The sequence below is a fragment of the Amblyomma mixtum genome, chromosome 1 (assembly GCF_055824585.1).
Source record: "Amblyomma mixtum isolate Tamu chromosome 1, ASM5582458v1, whole genome shotgun sequence".
NCBI classification, from domain to species: domain Eukaryota; kingdom Metazoa; phylum Arthropoda; class Arachnida; order Ixodida; family Ixodidae; genus Amblyomma; species Amblyomma mixtum.
The window spans coordinates 306,736,057-306,748,926 of record NC_143012.1 but is presented as its reverse complement, the minus strand read 5'-3'; the positions used below and the strand labels follow the sequence as shown (position 1 = coordinate 306,748,926).

General features: G+C 49.1%; 1 protein-coding gene across 1 annotated transcript in view; it reads right to left on the bottom strand.

Annotated features, from left to right (window-relative positions):
• LOC149372324 (alpha-1,3-mannosyl-glycoprotein 4-beta-N-acetylglucosaminyltransferase B-like) overlaps positions 1-12,870 on the bottom strand; it is a 144,212-nt gene that overhangs the window by 55,897 nt on the left and 75,445 nt on the right. The window lies entirely within an intron of this gene.

The window sequence follows — 12,870 nt, the reverse complement described above, 5'->3', positions numbered from 1 at the left end:
TAACTTTGTAACTATCACAGATAGGCAACTGGTTGCAATTATAGATTTGTAGCCGGTCGTTAGTAATAGCCATATCAGTTTTTAGAATTTCAAAAACGCGGTTACCATCGCCGCTGCGGATGGATCAAAATTTGGCTGCATCACGCGAAAATACACGCGCTTTCGAAGAGCATGCAGGCAAAGCAAACCCTCCAGTGCAACCCCTCCCCTATAGTCGAAATGGCCAAATTTTGTCGAGCCACAGCGCCAAGGGTAATCGCGCTTTCGAAATTCTAAAAACCGATATGGCTATTACAAACAACCGGCTACAAATATCTAATTGCAACAAGGCGCCTAGCTCTAATAATTACAAATTACAGAGTTAATTATTGAAAATTAGTTAACCAGCTTACTAAATAAGATGATTCACAGGTTTTCTGGTGTCCGCCAACACTGGCGACACCATACCACGAAAGCCACATTTTACCTAAAAAATCACTTGAAAATTATTTAAAGTCTTCCCTGAAACACCCGGTGCAGTAGTTTGCTGCGAGCTTGTGGTGGACCACCGGAGTGTCTCAGCGGCTCTCACGAGTTCAATGACCCATGCAGCCTGGGCGAGTTACATTTAGATGGCGTCAGAATGCGAGAAACGCCTGTCTCATTAGAATTCGGTGCACACTTAAGAACACTGGGCTGTCGAGAATGATCCGAATAATTACACCCAACGGAGCCCCTTGCATTGTATGCATGTATGAATGAGTATACTTAGCGCATCAAAAGTAAATAGAATCCAGTCCCGCGATCGAAAGATACTCGCGTCCAGGGTAGATTAAATTCGAAGCTAGTGTGTTGGCGCGGAAAGGCGCCACTGAGACGCTGACACGTGAGCACATTATTCCAGCTAAATTTTAATACGAGGTCGCGCCTCACTGCACTATGACGTCCGGGCCTAGGTATGCGTCATTTCTGGCGATCCTCTGGCATATGGCCATCGAAATCCGGTGGAGCATGAAATAAAAGATGGTGAAAAAAAATTCCACAGAGGTGTCTGGTCGAAAAAGCAAATTTAATTCAACTAAGAAAAGTAAGCCGACCAAGTTAACACAAAACTTCGTAGCCTACTTGGTTCCTTCATCCGGGGCGACTACGAGATTCGCAGCTTGGCTTTCCTAAGCCCACGTATAGTCGACTGCCGCGTCACTGAACGTAAACCAGCGGTACGTGGGCTTAAAGGGCCACGGACCACCCCAGCTCAGCAGACACTCTCTACCTCTCTTTCAGCGAGCCTCCTCTCCTTCCACTCCCTCCTCGAAATTTTTCTCTCCCGCTCCTCGTCGAGTAGGCTCGGCAAGGCAAAATCACCCCTTCCTTCTCCGGTGTAAGCCGGAGGCGTGGTGTCTGTGGAGTTCGTCACAGGGCGACGTCATGGCCCCGCCTTCAATAGAATTCTTTTCTTGGTTTTTGCATTTTCTCCGCACACTGAACGATCGAGAGGCGCGATCGGCTCGACCACCTAGACTTGTTAGCGAGCGCATCCTTTCATACATCTGTTTGTCATTCCCAGTTAACGAGCCACCTTTTCATTTTCTTTTAGGCCTCCCCACCGTTTCACGAGCGGAGGGGCGGAAGTCGGTTGTGTTCGAAACACACGGCGAAGCGCGGACCCGGCAACCGCCCGTTTGCTTTTCTCCATGCGTGTTTGTGTTCTGTGTGTTTGTGTCTTTTCTCCGCTCCAAAGCATATGTCATTCATTGGAGTCAAGGCGTACGCAAGATGCACGAAAGATAAGCGGTATGTGTGCGGAGCGGTAAAGTGGGCGAGCGAGGGAAAGGCTCTGCTGCACTACTAATTAAAACCTTGTTTTGGGGGGCTCGCATAGAAGAAAAGAAACTGAGAAGGGAGCGCGCACGCAGAGCGTCTCGTGACGGGATCACGGCGGGGGGGGGGGGGGGGGGGGGGGCGAGCCAACTCCCTCAGTTTTACTGTTTTTTTACTTTTTATGGCTAGGGTTCAAGGCTGTCGCCGCACGCTCCCTCCGCAGTTTTTTTTTTTTTTGTTCCTTCATGCGGGTTTGTAGGCATGAGCCAGAACAGAAGGCGCTGCGGAAAGCGTTGTGCAGACGACGCGACGCCAAGGCTACGCCCAACCTTCTCCCGTCAGTCAGAACGATGCACCAATGGAGTGCCTTTAGCGAAAGTAGTCCCCCCTGACGTCAGCGGGGTGCAGAGTAGTGGGCCGGGCCCGTTTTTGAAGGAAGGAAAGAACGAACGGGCTTTGATTTGAATTTTCGCAGCTTTTCGGGGCGCGCATGGCTCTAGTATTTTGCAGAGGTTATCTTCGATGCCTCATCTATGCAGTGGGCTTGTTTTTCAAAAATGTCCGGACCCTGGTCAGTGGCGGGCTTAAAAAGCAAAGCTGCAAGTCGCCCGCAGGTTCCGAAACGTCGTGCTATCTTAACTTGGTTGGCGTTCTTTTAAATAACATAAAGATGCTGCATACGCAAAGCCGCCGCCTCAGCCACTGGCCTGTCCGATTTGACGCGAGTTCTCGACAGCCCCAAGCAATCTCGGCGCGGCCGGTGAGGACATGCGCCAGTACCGTGGCAGCAACAGCATCGTCACACACAGCCCGTCTGGCTTCATTCTGCGACGACGCCGAACACACGCAGACTAAACTAGAAAGGTGAAGGAAAAAAAGAATATGCCTCCAGCACCGGAACCCTAAGCCTTCCGCGCACTCTCGCCTACATTATAAGCCGGCCTCACGCGCGCGAAACGCGTCGCGTCAGCGTTGATTTTGCGAGGCAGCGTCGGCGGCGTGTAAATATTAGTTTCCTTTCTTGAACCGCTCTCCCCGGCTGTTCCTCCGAATCAATACGAGAAAAAGAAGAGAGGAGAAAAAAAAGCAGCCCAGCAGACGACGTTACGGTTTCCTCCTGGGGCACCGAGACGCGACCGGGTTCCCTTCGGTCTCGCCGCTGATCCCCTTTTCGCCCCCGGTTCTGCCTACTTTCTTCTTTTACTTGTTCTCCGCTCTCCCCTCTGTCTCCTTCTTTGCTGTTCTTTCCTCTTCTTCGCTTCTTTCTTTCCTCTGCTTTCCCGCCACCCGAAGCTATTGAGCGCCGTCGTCGCGTGGCCGCCGTGATCGTCTCCCGTGGCCCGTTCCTCTCGGAAATTGCGTCCGCGGACGTCTGTCGACGGCCCGCGGGGACGATATGTCTCGGCGCGGCGCAGTTCGCAAACAAAACGTGCCCGAGAGAAGGCGGCGGCACGACTCCGCTTTTGGTCCCCCAAGACGCGTAGTGATCGCCCTTGTCCGCGAAGCTGTAGTATCACTCCCTCCCTGCGGAAAGCTACAGCTAAGAAAGAACGAAAGAAAGAAAGAGATAAAGAAAACGTGACATTCACGTCAAAGGTAGCTTTGCTAAATGCTGTTAGTTCGTGACTGGAAAGCGAAGAGCTAAACTATACTGTCGAATCAAGACAGACTTAAGGTGAAAGGCACAGGACGTGAAGAAGCAATCTTTTCTGACCCTTCGCAACTAGCGAGATGAACCGGGACTCCCAAGAGGCTATACGGGCAGGGTTTGGAACATGGGACGGGCCTGTGCGCCTTGGGACAGTCCCGATACGCGCGGTTGTTAGTGCCGAGAGGGAATCGCGGCAGTGGAGGCACGAATGATCGTCCACAATTTCCCTAAGTGCCAGACGGATCTGGGACGGTAAACGATCTGCGTCTGAGCATTCCTCAGAATGCAGGAAACTTCTCTGGACGGGGTGTTGTGAGGCAGGGAAGGAAGGGGGATACCCTGTCGGAAGGCTATTTCCCCTTTTAGCTAGGCGTCGATGTCCTTTATACAGCGTTGTGTGTGTTATTCCGCTTCGCAAACACGCTGAAAAAGAACGCTTTATGACCAACGGGTGTTTCTGTTTGCCTGATGCAAAGTTCTTTCCATCGCGAGAACTAACTGCTGTAATAACGTTATATCTTTCAAAGTTCAATATTGAAGTATTCAACATCGAAGAACTGCTCCCGCTCCTCTTCCCTCGTATTCGTACTTAGGCTGCACGGTATGCAGCACTTACGACCACCTCGCCTCTTTGAAAACGAACATCTACTTCTTAAAGGCGGACGAAATATTTCCCTTTAATACTGCGCGTACCTTGTAGACTGAGCGGTCATTAAAACTAATTACGCAGTTATACAAACGCCGTCGTGGATGACACTAACGCCAAATGCCACCTACCAATCCTCTTTCCTTCTCCGTCTTTCTATGCTCATAGGCGGCTGTCACATTTCTATCACCCAGGGCACCATCGACTGATGAAGGAACCCTGACGGCGCCGGCTGCGCGCCGTAACTGCCACTAGCTGCACTCTAAGCGTTAAGCATGTCGATTCGCGACGAAGGCTGTCTATTTAATTAGTTAATGGGTAGTTATCATTGCTCTGTGGGCTGTGAAAATGAGGAACGCCGTAGTAGAAAGCTCGTGATTAGTACCGACTACCAGAGGTTCTTTAATGCGGATCGAAATCTGAAGTAAAAACTAGTTTTTCTATCTTGCTGCCATCAGAATGCGGTCAGGTTCGAACCTGCGACCTCGAGTTCAGTGGCAGGACACCTCGGTCAACGAGCCACTGCGGCGAATATATTATGGCCGGTTATGAACTAATGAACGGCGACACGAACTTATTATCTGCCAGTCAAACCATCTTCAAGAGAATCGTTGATATAGCGGGTGAAAAAAAAAAAAAAAGGAAAACCAAAGAGACGGGCGCCCTTTGAATTTTCGAACGCAATCCACGCGCGCCTTCGTTTCAATGCTTACAGTCAAGTTGGCGCGCTGCACATTAGATGGCGCTAGACGGCGTAAACGCGCCAAATGCTACGCGTCGGCAGACATCAAACAATAAGCGCGGCGAAGGGAAATCCCAGGCAAAACGAACAAATGCCGCTTTCGTCCACACTGTCTTTGATGATTGGTCCGGTCTATTACGCAAGGGCGTCAAAGGCTTTTGTTTTAGTTTTTTTTCAAGCATGCCATACCGCATGTTTTTTGTGCCTTCAAGTGTCTGTACGCCCGCGCTCTTACACTCCGCATGCATTCAGTGCATGCGTTCGGAGATTACGGAAGGAAAAACAAAAATGCCGCGGGGCGTCGTAAGTGCCTTAAGGAGCAGCGGTCCGGATCAGCGAGCGCTCAACAAAAATGCGGATGCGCACAACGCTCGGCATTTCTAAAAGGGCGCGTTGAATTGGAGAACGGAGGAACCGCGGAGAGACGGGGTAATTCCCTTTTCACAACGAAAGCAGCGTGAACTCTCACCGAGGCAGACCGCTCCGACGTCGGCTCGCTCATAGAGGCAGTGATCCAGGCGCGAGGCTTGTGACTGGCTGCGCGCAAAAGCGGAACTCGTTGATCGCACCTGCTGAGCGGTTCTGCTGTGCTGTGCTGAGCGGTTCGAAACTAGAGGTTAGAGTACTGTCCTGCCACTGGCGGCATTCAGATGAACTTGTCAGCACTGCTAGGTCAGGATAGGTTTTCATTTCCAGGAATAGAAAGGGGCAGTATGAAGGCCGCACTGTGACTGTTTGTAGCGCAAGGTTGGCAACCGAACATCGGCCGACAAGGAAGTGTGGTTGCAGCGTATAAAAGACAGAAGCGAAGGACGGTGAGGGGAAGAAGGGTGCGGCAACGTGTATTAAACAAAGGCTACACATAAAACATTTACACATACGAACAGTGTCCGTTTTAAGCTGTCGTGGTAAAGCAGCCTTAATCGCAAGTCCATGTATTACTCCACCAAGAAGGCACAACGCTGCCCGAAGCGTTTTGCTGCTGCAAGAAAAAAGAAACTCTCAGGATACAAGTGATAGCTGACAGCCCAACTCATAGGGGGCGCCTCCGTCGCTGGCCCCCAGAACTGCTGAACCCACAGTCGTACGTCAGGCCCGCATCTTGATTTGGAATCCTTTAATTAGCAAGGTAACCCCTCATAAAAGGAGTGGGGGGGTCGGTGAAGGGATGAGGGTGGAGTACTGCATCAAGCCCACAGATCTGCGCGAAATTCGCTCTACCGCCATGCAGGACGACGCAAAGCGATGGACAGCCCAAAGGCGATCGATTATGTCAATACAGCCTCAAAGGTATACCGCCACTCTGACGGCGAAGGGTGCATCAACGCGAACAAAAAAGACGAACAGAAACAAAAAAAAAAGAATGCATAGACGCGAACCAGCTCGATGAGGGAAAAGTGCTTCGTCGCAAGTGCTTCGCTATACGGGAATGATGGGGGTACTGCGGCGGACGACCGTAAACACTCTGCCCTGTTTATTCATGCGTACCCCGACCCAGTGCTGCAGTCGAAGCTAAATACTATATGCTATGGTATACACAGCGAGTGGCCATGCGTGGTCCTCCCAGCACTCTTCCCAGGCAGAGACCACAAGAAAAAGAGGACCCATTCTGCCGAGGCTGCATCCATTTGCTGCCAGGTGTAAGGCGCTACTTATTCGGAACCACGAAAAGCACTTGCCGTCTGAAGCTGCTCCCCGCTCATGCACGCGACATATAGCTGAAGCGCTTTTTTTTTTCTTCCAGATAAAGCGAACACATCTGAAACAGTTCCCGTATGAATTTAGCCCAAGTTAAAAATATAAGATACTTGACATACCTCAAAAGCGTTCTAAGCGCTTTGGTCTACGTGGCCTTCGGGAGATGCAAGTATCAGAGGAGCTCTAAGATGGGTATTGGTGCACCCACGAGAAATGCTCTGAGCGCTCATAAGTACACATATTTATTCCAGTTCTTCCTTTGGCCGGCATAGCCCTCGGCGCTCTGTCTCGAAAACTTACCACTATGATTATTATTAATATTATTATTATTATTATTATTATTATTATTATTATTATTATTATTATTATTATTATTATTATCATCATCATCATTAGCCACGATAGCCAATGGTTATTTGGATAGGCTGCAGATTTCATCATTAAAATCGAATCACCGAAATAAATACAGTAAAAGCTCACTGATTCGGACTTCAACGGTTCGGGAAAATGTAAAAACGAATGACCCCACACAAATCTGCCAGAAACTGTCCGCATTGGAGTAAATTTACGTGGTGAAAAGCTGGGAGACAGTCGCCTGCATGCTTTTGAGCAGAGGTCGAAAGCGAAACCTCTTTAATCAGAGCAATAAGGTAACTCTCTCTCTCTCTCTCTCTTACCAGCAACGCTGAACCGTGGCTATTTCGGCGATCGCTTGCTGTTTCAGTTACATCTCGACACGACCCTCCAAGGGCAGCCTATCCGAATTTTACCACTGTGAGTCTACGTCCTAATTAACGAGCGTCTGACGTCATAGACTACATGGGCGTTGACGGTGACCGCACGGGCAGTCCGAATTATCCAGATTCCCGAATTAAGGGTGGTCGAATTCGCAAGGTTCTACAGTAGCTGTTATCACTGTGCTTCTCGTCGACGGCAGCGGGCTGCGACCGCTCTGTCCCGCGCCGCTTCCCGCGTCATCGCCACCTATAGTTCTATCCAGTAGTAGTATCGCACCGAGCAGTCGCCCTGACCGTTATTTTGTTAACTCTTGCAGGCCTATCTGCATAACAATATATATTTGGCCTTTCTCCTCCTCCTTTTCTTCACCTTTGGCACCCACATGGATAACAGTAATATGCAGTCGAGACTACGCCGGAAGTCAGAAAATTCCAAAGGGTTGGCCCCATGAACACTCGCAGCACCAAGAAAAAAAAAAAAAAACTGGAGGTCTGCTCTTGAGCTGATTGGCTCACTGCTCCAGAGAGAGCCATCAACGCTTAAAACTATAGGCGAGAGCGCCACGTGGCGTCGAAATTCGAACTGCAAAGAAGCGGAATCAGGCCCACAGCAGCAGGTGTCAGCTCGCCACGTGCGAGCTGTTCTGCTACGCTGCTTGCGAACTTGAAATGCGATACAGTCGAGCACCCACTCGCATACGCACTCCTTCGCTTTGACAGTTGCTGAAGCAAACACTTGGAAGCTCCGCGGCTGCCTGGGTTTCGGCGCGCGCCTTGCCTGCGTCTTCTTGTCTGGCGCCGCAGCCTGCTCATTCCTCGAGCGACGTGGGAAACGACGACCTTTGTAGTGAATTTCACACACACACCGAGCCGCAGCACCGAAGAAATGCTGCAGACAATTCCTTCGCGGTAAATCAGCACCCGTATATGCGTCAGTTCACTGCGGATGACGTCAGTGAGTAAGCGTGAGCAAGTACGACGTCAATGAGCATCTGCGATACCCGACAAAATACATATCGTCTCGGCCGCGAACGGTCGAGCTAAATGCAAGTTTCTACCGCTTGCGTGGAGCGCTAGAGAAGCTGCTGCCCTGGACGCGACACAAATAAGTGTCCGAGAGAAAAAAAATTCTCAGGGGCACCTCACTACATTGTGTGTTGGCAACGCGATAGCATTAGTGGCGGAAGTGACGTCACTTCCAATAGAAACTCCCCATCTAGTGACGTCACTTCCCTGCAGCCAATGGGATGTTCCGGTCCGGTGATGTCACTTCCCACTAGCCAATGGGCGAATTTCATGAGCGACGACGCTTTCTGGCTATACATGGGGCTTCTAATGCCCCGCAGCCTCTCAAAGGCAGCACCTTCATCGCTCAAGCCATACAGAAGCGGCCAGAGTCTCATGTATTGAATGAGGCGAATATTCTGCGCGATCTCCAAGACACGCGACAAAGTCACTTTGGGACAGTTCGCAAAGGCAGACCTCGGGGGTCGAGGATTCTCTCCAAAAGTTATTGTCCCGCTCCTTCAGCGCGTCGTCGCGAAACATTTCGGCTTTCGGGTCAACGCCCCCTACTGCTCCCATGTCCTCTTCATTTTTAAGGGAGACTGTTTACGTCAGAAAAAAAAAAAAAAACGAGCGTCATAAGAACGCTCCTGAGAAATTCTATTATCAATTCGTTTTTGCAGCCGCTCGGGCGACTAGAGAGCTTTTTCGCACGTATCCGTATGAAGCTACACGATATACGCTATGACATGGGTCGTTCAACTGAGCCGCAATACACTTACTTCAGTTTCGTTATCTAGTAAATAAATGTTTCAGGATGCCGAACTGTCGCAAAATAATTGTTCTCAACATTCTGCGCTACCCAATTCAGGGCCAAACTTGTCGGCATTCAAGCGGCTTCACCACCAACCCCCTTCAATACTAAGAAGCACCGAAACTGACTGCAGTTGGCTCAAGATATAGGGCCAGGACTATAGAACTTTAAATGTGAAGATTATTCTAGTACACACGAAATCTCTCTCCACAAATACAAGCTCTACAGAACTTGTGAGGAATATTCTAGTGCACACGAAAATCTCCCCCCACAGAACACAAGGAGAATACGTTCACTTAACATATACGAGCTTAAAGGTGCACTGAAGAGGATTCTGAACTTGTCTTTTTGCCGCGGGAACTCGATCTACACGTTCCAAGCATTCTTAGAAACTGCAACTTATTGCCCTGTATGGCCGATTTCCCTAATTAAATCGAATTAACGTCCGGCTCCCGCCCTTTTTTTTGAATTCTGCCTCATACGATGGGCGGAGTCGACCAACGCGTGAAGTTCCTTTCAGCCAGCTCCGTGGAGGCTTTGCTTTCGCTTTATTTTGTTTTTTAGGTTTCCATGAATAAATAGTTTCATTCGCAGATAATATAGCCGCAAAATAACCCCGCAGAAATAAAAATACGCGCGGACTATTTGCTGCTACGGACTACTACGTATTACTCCGCCGATGGCAGAGCGGCTAGCCGCCACGGGACTGGGTGAAAGGCACTCCACGCGTTGGTCGACTCCGCCCACCGTAGGAGGCAGAATTCAAAAAAAAAGGGCGGGAGCCGGCCGTTAATTCGATTTAATTTGGGAAATCGGCCATACAGGGCAATAAGTCGCAGTTTCTAAGAATGCTAGGAACGTGTAGATCGAGTTCCCGCGGCAAAAAGACAAGTTCAGATTCCTCTTCAGTGCACCTTTAAGCTAGTTGGACCTCGAGTTTGTAGTCGACGCGGCGAAACATTTGCGGCTCATTGCCTGAATGTCGACAGTTGCGGCCTCAAAGAAGGAGCCATAGCAGCTACGGTTTGGGCTAGTTGGTAGTGAAATATCCAGTAAGGGTTCACAGCTCTCGAGAGCCAGTATGAAATTCAGAGATTCAACGAAAACGTTGCGCTACGCATCAGCAAAAAATGAAGCGAAGCTAACATTGCACCCTGTTTACAGCTAATAGAAAACTTCGCATTCGTCTTAGTCATTTGATAAGCAAAGGGCTCCAAACCCCGACATCGTTATTAGAGCAGGAAAGCATCGTTATGTCGTTTCAGTTCGCATAGTAGACATTAAAACAAAGGCGCATAAATCAAAACGACGAAATTTTCCCGGTTCGTTATGACGTGTTTTTAAGTCCCCGAACTGAAGCTATTCGTTTCGCCCTCAATTATAAGCTCTCCAATATATGGTGTTTTAAAACTCGGTAAGTAACGAAGAGTAAATCGCTAATTAGACTTGGCTTGCGCTGCTTTCGCCCAGGCATTTATCAAAGTCTTCACCTTTTTAATAACGACTCGCCATATATTCACGTCAAGCCATTGAAAACACGATAAGCCTAGCTGTCTCTCTTCGACAGGCCCAGCAACAAGTTCGTGGCTCTGGTAAATAAGCATCGATACATAAATTTAAGCACCCCAAAATAGGATAAAAATAAAGCAAGTATTCGGTTGGGTCTTTAATGAGGTCTGCAAGATATTAACGCCAGCAGGCCAGCAGAGCCGGTGTCTCCCAATATTGGACGCATGACACTCTCACAACTTGACATTTCCTGTTTTATCTATTTCCTCGGGCAGCGTCGGAGCGAGAACTCCGTGTAATTAGTGCGTCATTCCCGTCTCAGATATGACGTAAATAAGTGGTTTTCGCGGAAGCGTTCATAATCTGTCTCTGAAATTAGTTTTTCCAAACAAACAAACAAAAAATAAGTACGAAGTTGTGACAGTTAACTTCAGAGTAAAAGCGTCGAGAATGCGCCTAAAGCGAAAACAGTCATGCCCCGTTAATATGACACCCGTTAATATGGACAACTCGAATTACGGATAATTTTTCTAAGGGGGCAAACTTTTGCATTGCCTTTACGCCTCGTAAATATATGTAAACTCGCTGTCCGCTGTCCGTCGCGTTATGCATAGCGATGAAAACAAAACCCCGACTGCCCCAACCAGACCATTCCTTCCGCTTCTGTATTTTGACTGGAGGTAATGGAAAAGTGCAAATTCCTGAGTGATGGCCTTTTTCTTTCGATGGTTTCACCTTTTGCAGGGGCCACGGCGCCCAGTTGACGGGCACACTGGCCGTAACTCCTTGCTTACGGTACGTTGAAAGCCGCAGCGAGCAGCTTTCAGCCGATTTAGTACATCTGTGCACTAGTGGTCTGTAGGTTGTGAAGAGTCTGAGCAGGACACACGCAATTCCACCATGACACCTTAATGCGTTTCATGAAGCGCACTATACTTTAACGATAATGGCGACCAGCACAATGCACTTAGCAGTTTCAAGAATACTGCAAATTTCCACTTCCCCGTGCAGCACCACTACAGAAGCAGACCTCAATACTTTGTTTTTTTTTTTATTTTTTGCGCTTCATTTTTCATCACGATTAGTTATTGCGGATATGCCCCGCTTTCTGGACACTTTTGCGCACGAATAAAAGTGCCCATTATTAACGAGGCCAAACAGTGCATATACCAAATGGAACGCGTTGAAGAAAAGGCCGAAGCTCCGAAAATACAAATTATACGATGTTACTCGAACAGAAAAAGACCCAGTAATTGTTTCACAACGAGACAACCTTTCTCTTTGCTTCAGGAAGCGAAAGTGGCTCAAGACACGACGACTTCGCACGCAATAACCGTTCTTTATGCCAGGTAGGCCAGCCATATCCGGACATTCGAAGATACCGAACATCGAACTGCAAAATCGAATAACGAGAAATATGCAATTGGCATTCAAAATCCGGAAGGTTCCAAGCCCCTCTTACTCTCTCGCACTCTTGCGCAAGTTTCCAGGAACAGGGTTTCGGACAATTCCGACATATCACCCAACATAGCACACAATTCCGATAAGTTCAACGATAAGGCCCTGCAGCGTGTTGCTTCAGCAGTCATGCACATGCGTGGTTCCGTGAAACGTAGCAGTGATAAGAGTCAGCCACTGATATCAAACTCCTTTCGCGCCAACGCACGCCTCGCCAAAAAGCGCACGTCTCCAAAGATAAGCTATGCCAGAAAGTGCAAGCGAATCGGCAGCAAACAGTGCCACTGCAAGCTCGCGAATAGTGCTAGATAACGGCCGCGACTGCACTAACTGCGTACAGATAACTACGGTTTCTGCTCAGTGGACTCTGCGTGAAAAGCGAAAAAAGAGAGAAGGAAAGGAAGATTGTGCAGATACCGTGCTTCGCGAGAGGTGCTGCTTATGCAAGAGGTTGCCTCTTCCGGTGACCGCGAGCGTGATAAGGCCAGCACCGTCAAGCGTTGCTCGTCCGCGATATGCTGTATCAGTTAATTGTAGAGGGCAATAATGAATGGTCCAGGTGTCGTTCCAACAGCAGCATAAACCAAGGAGCTTGGGCAGGTTGCCATAGATCGCTTCAAGTCCGAAAGTCTTTCAGCAGCGCCTCCGCCTTGGTCTGACCGTCTAGGAGACACACCTGCCAAAACCGCTGTCTGGTATCCTTCCACGTCATTAACACTTCCGAGTTCGGTCCCTTCGTTCACCGGCATCTGCATTCTCACGTGTGCAGCTGAATATACCAGCTCGGCTGCCAGCGCGAAATTCGCTCTC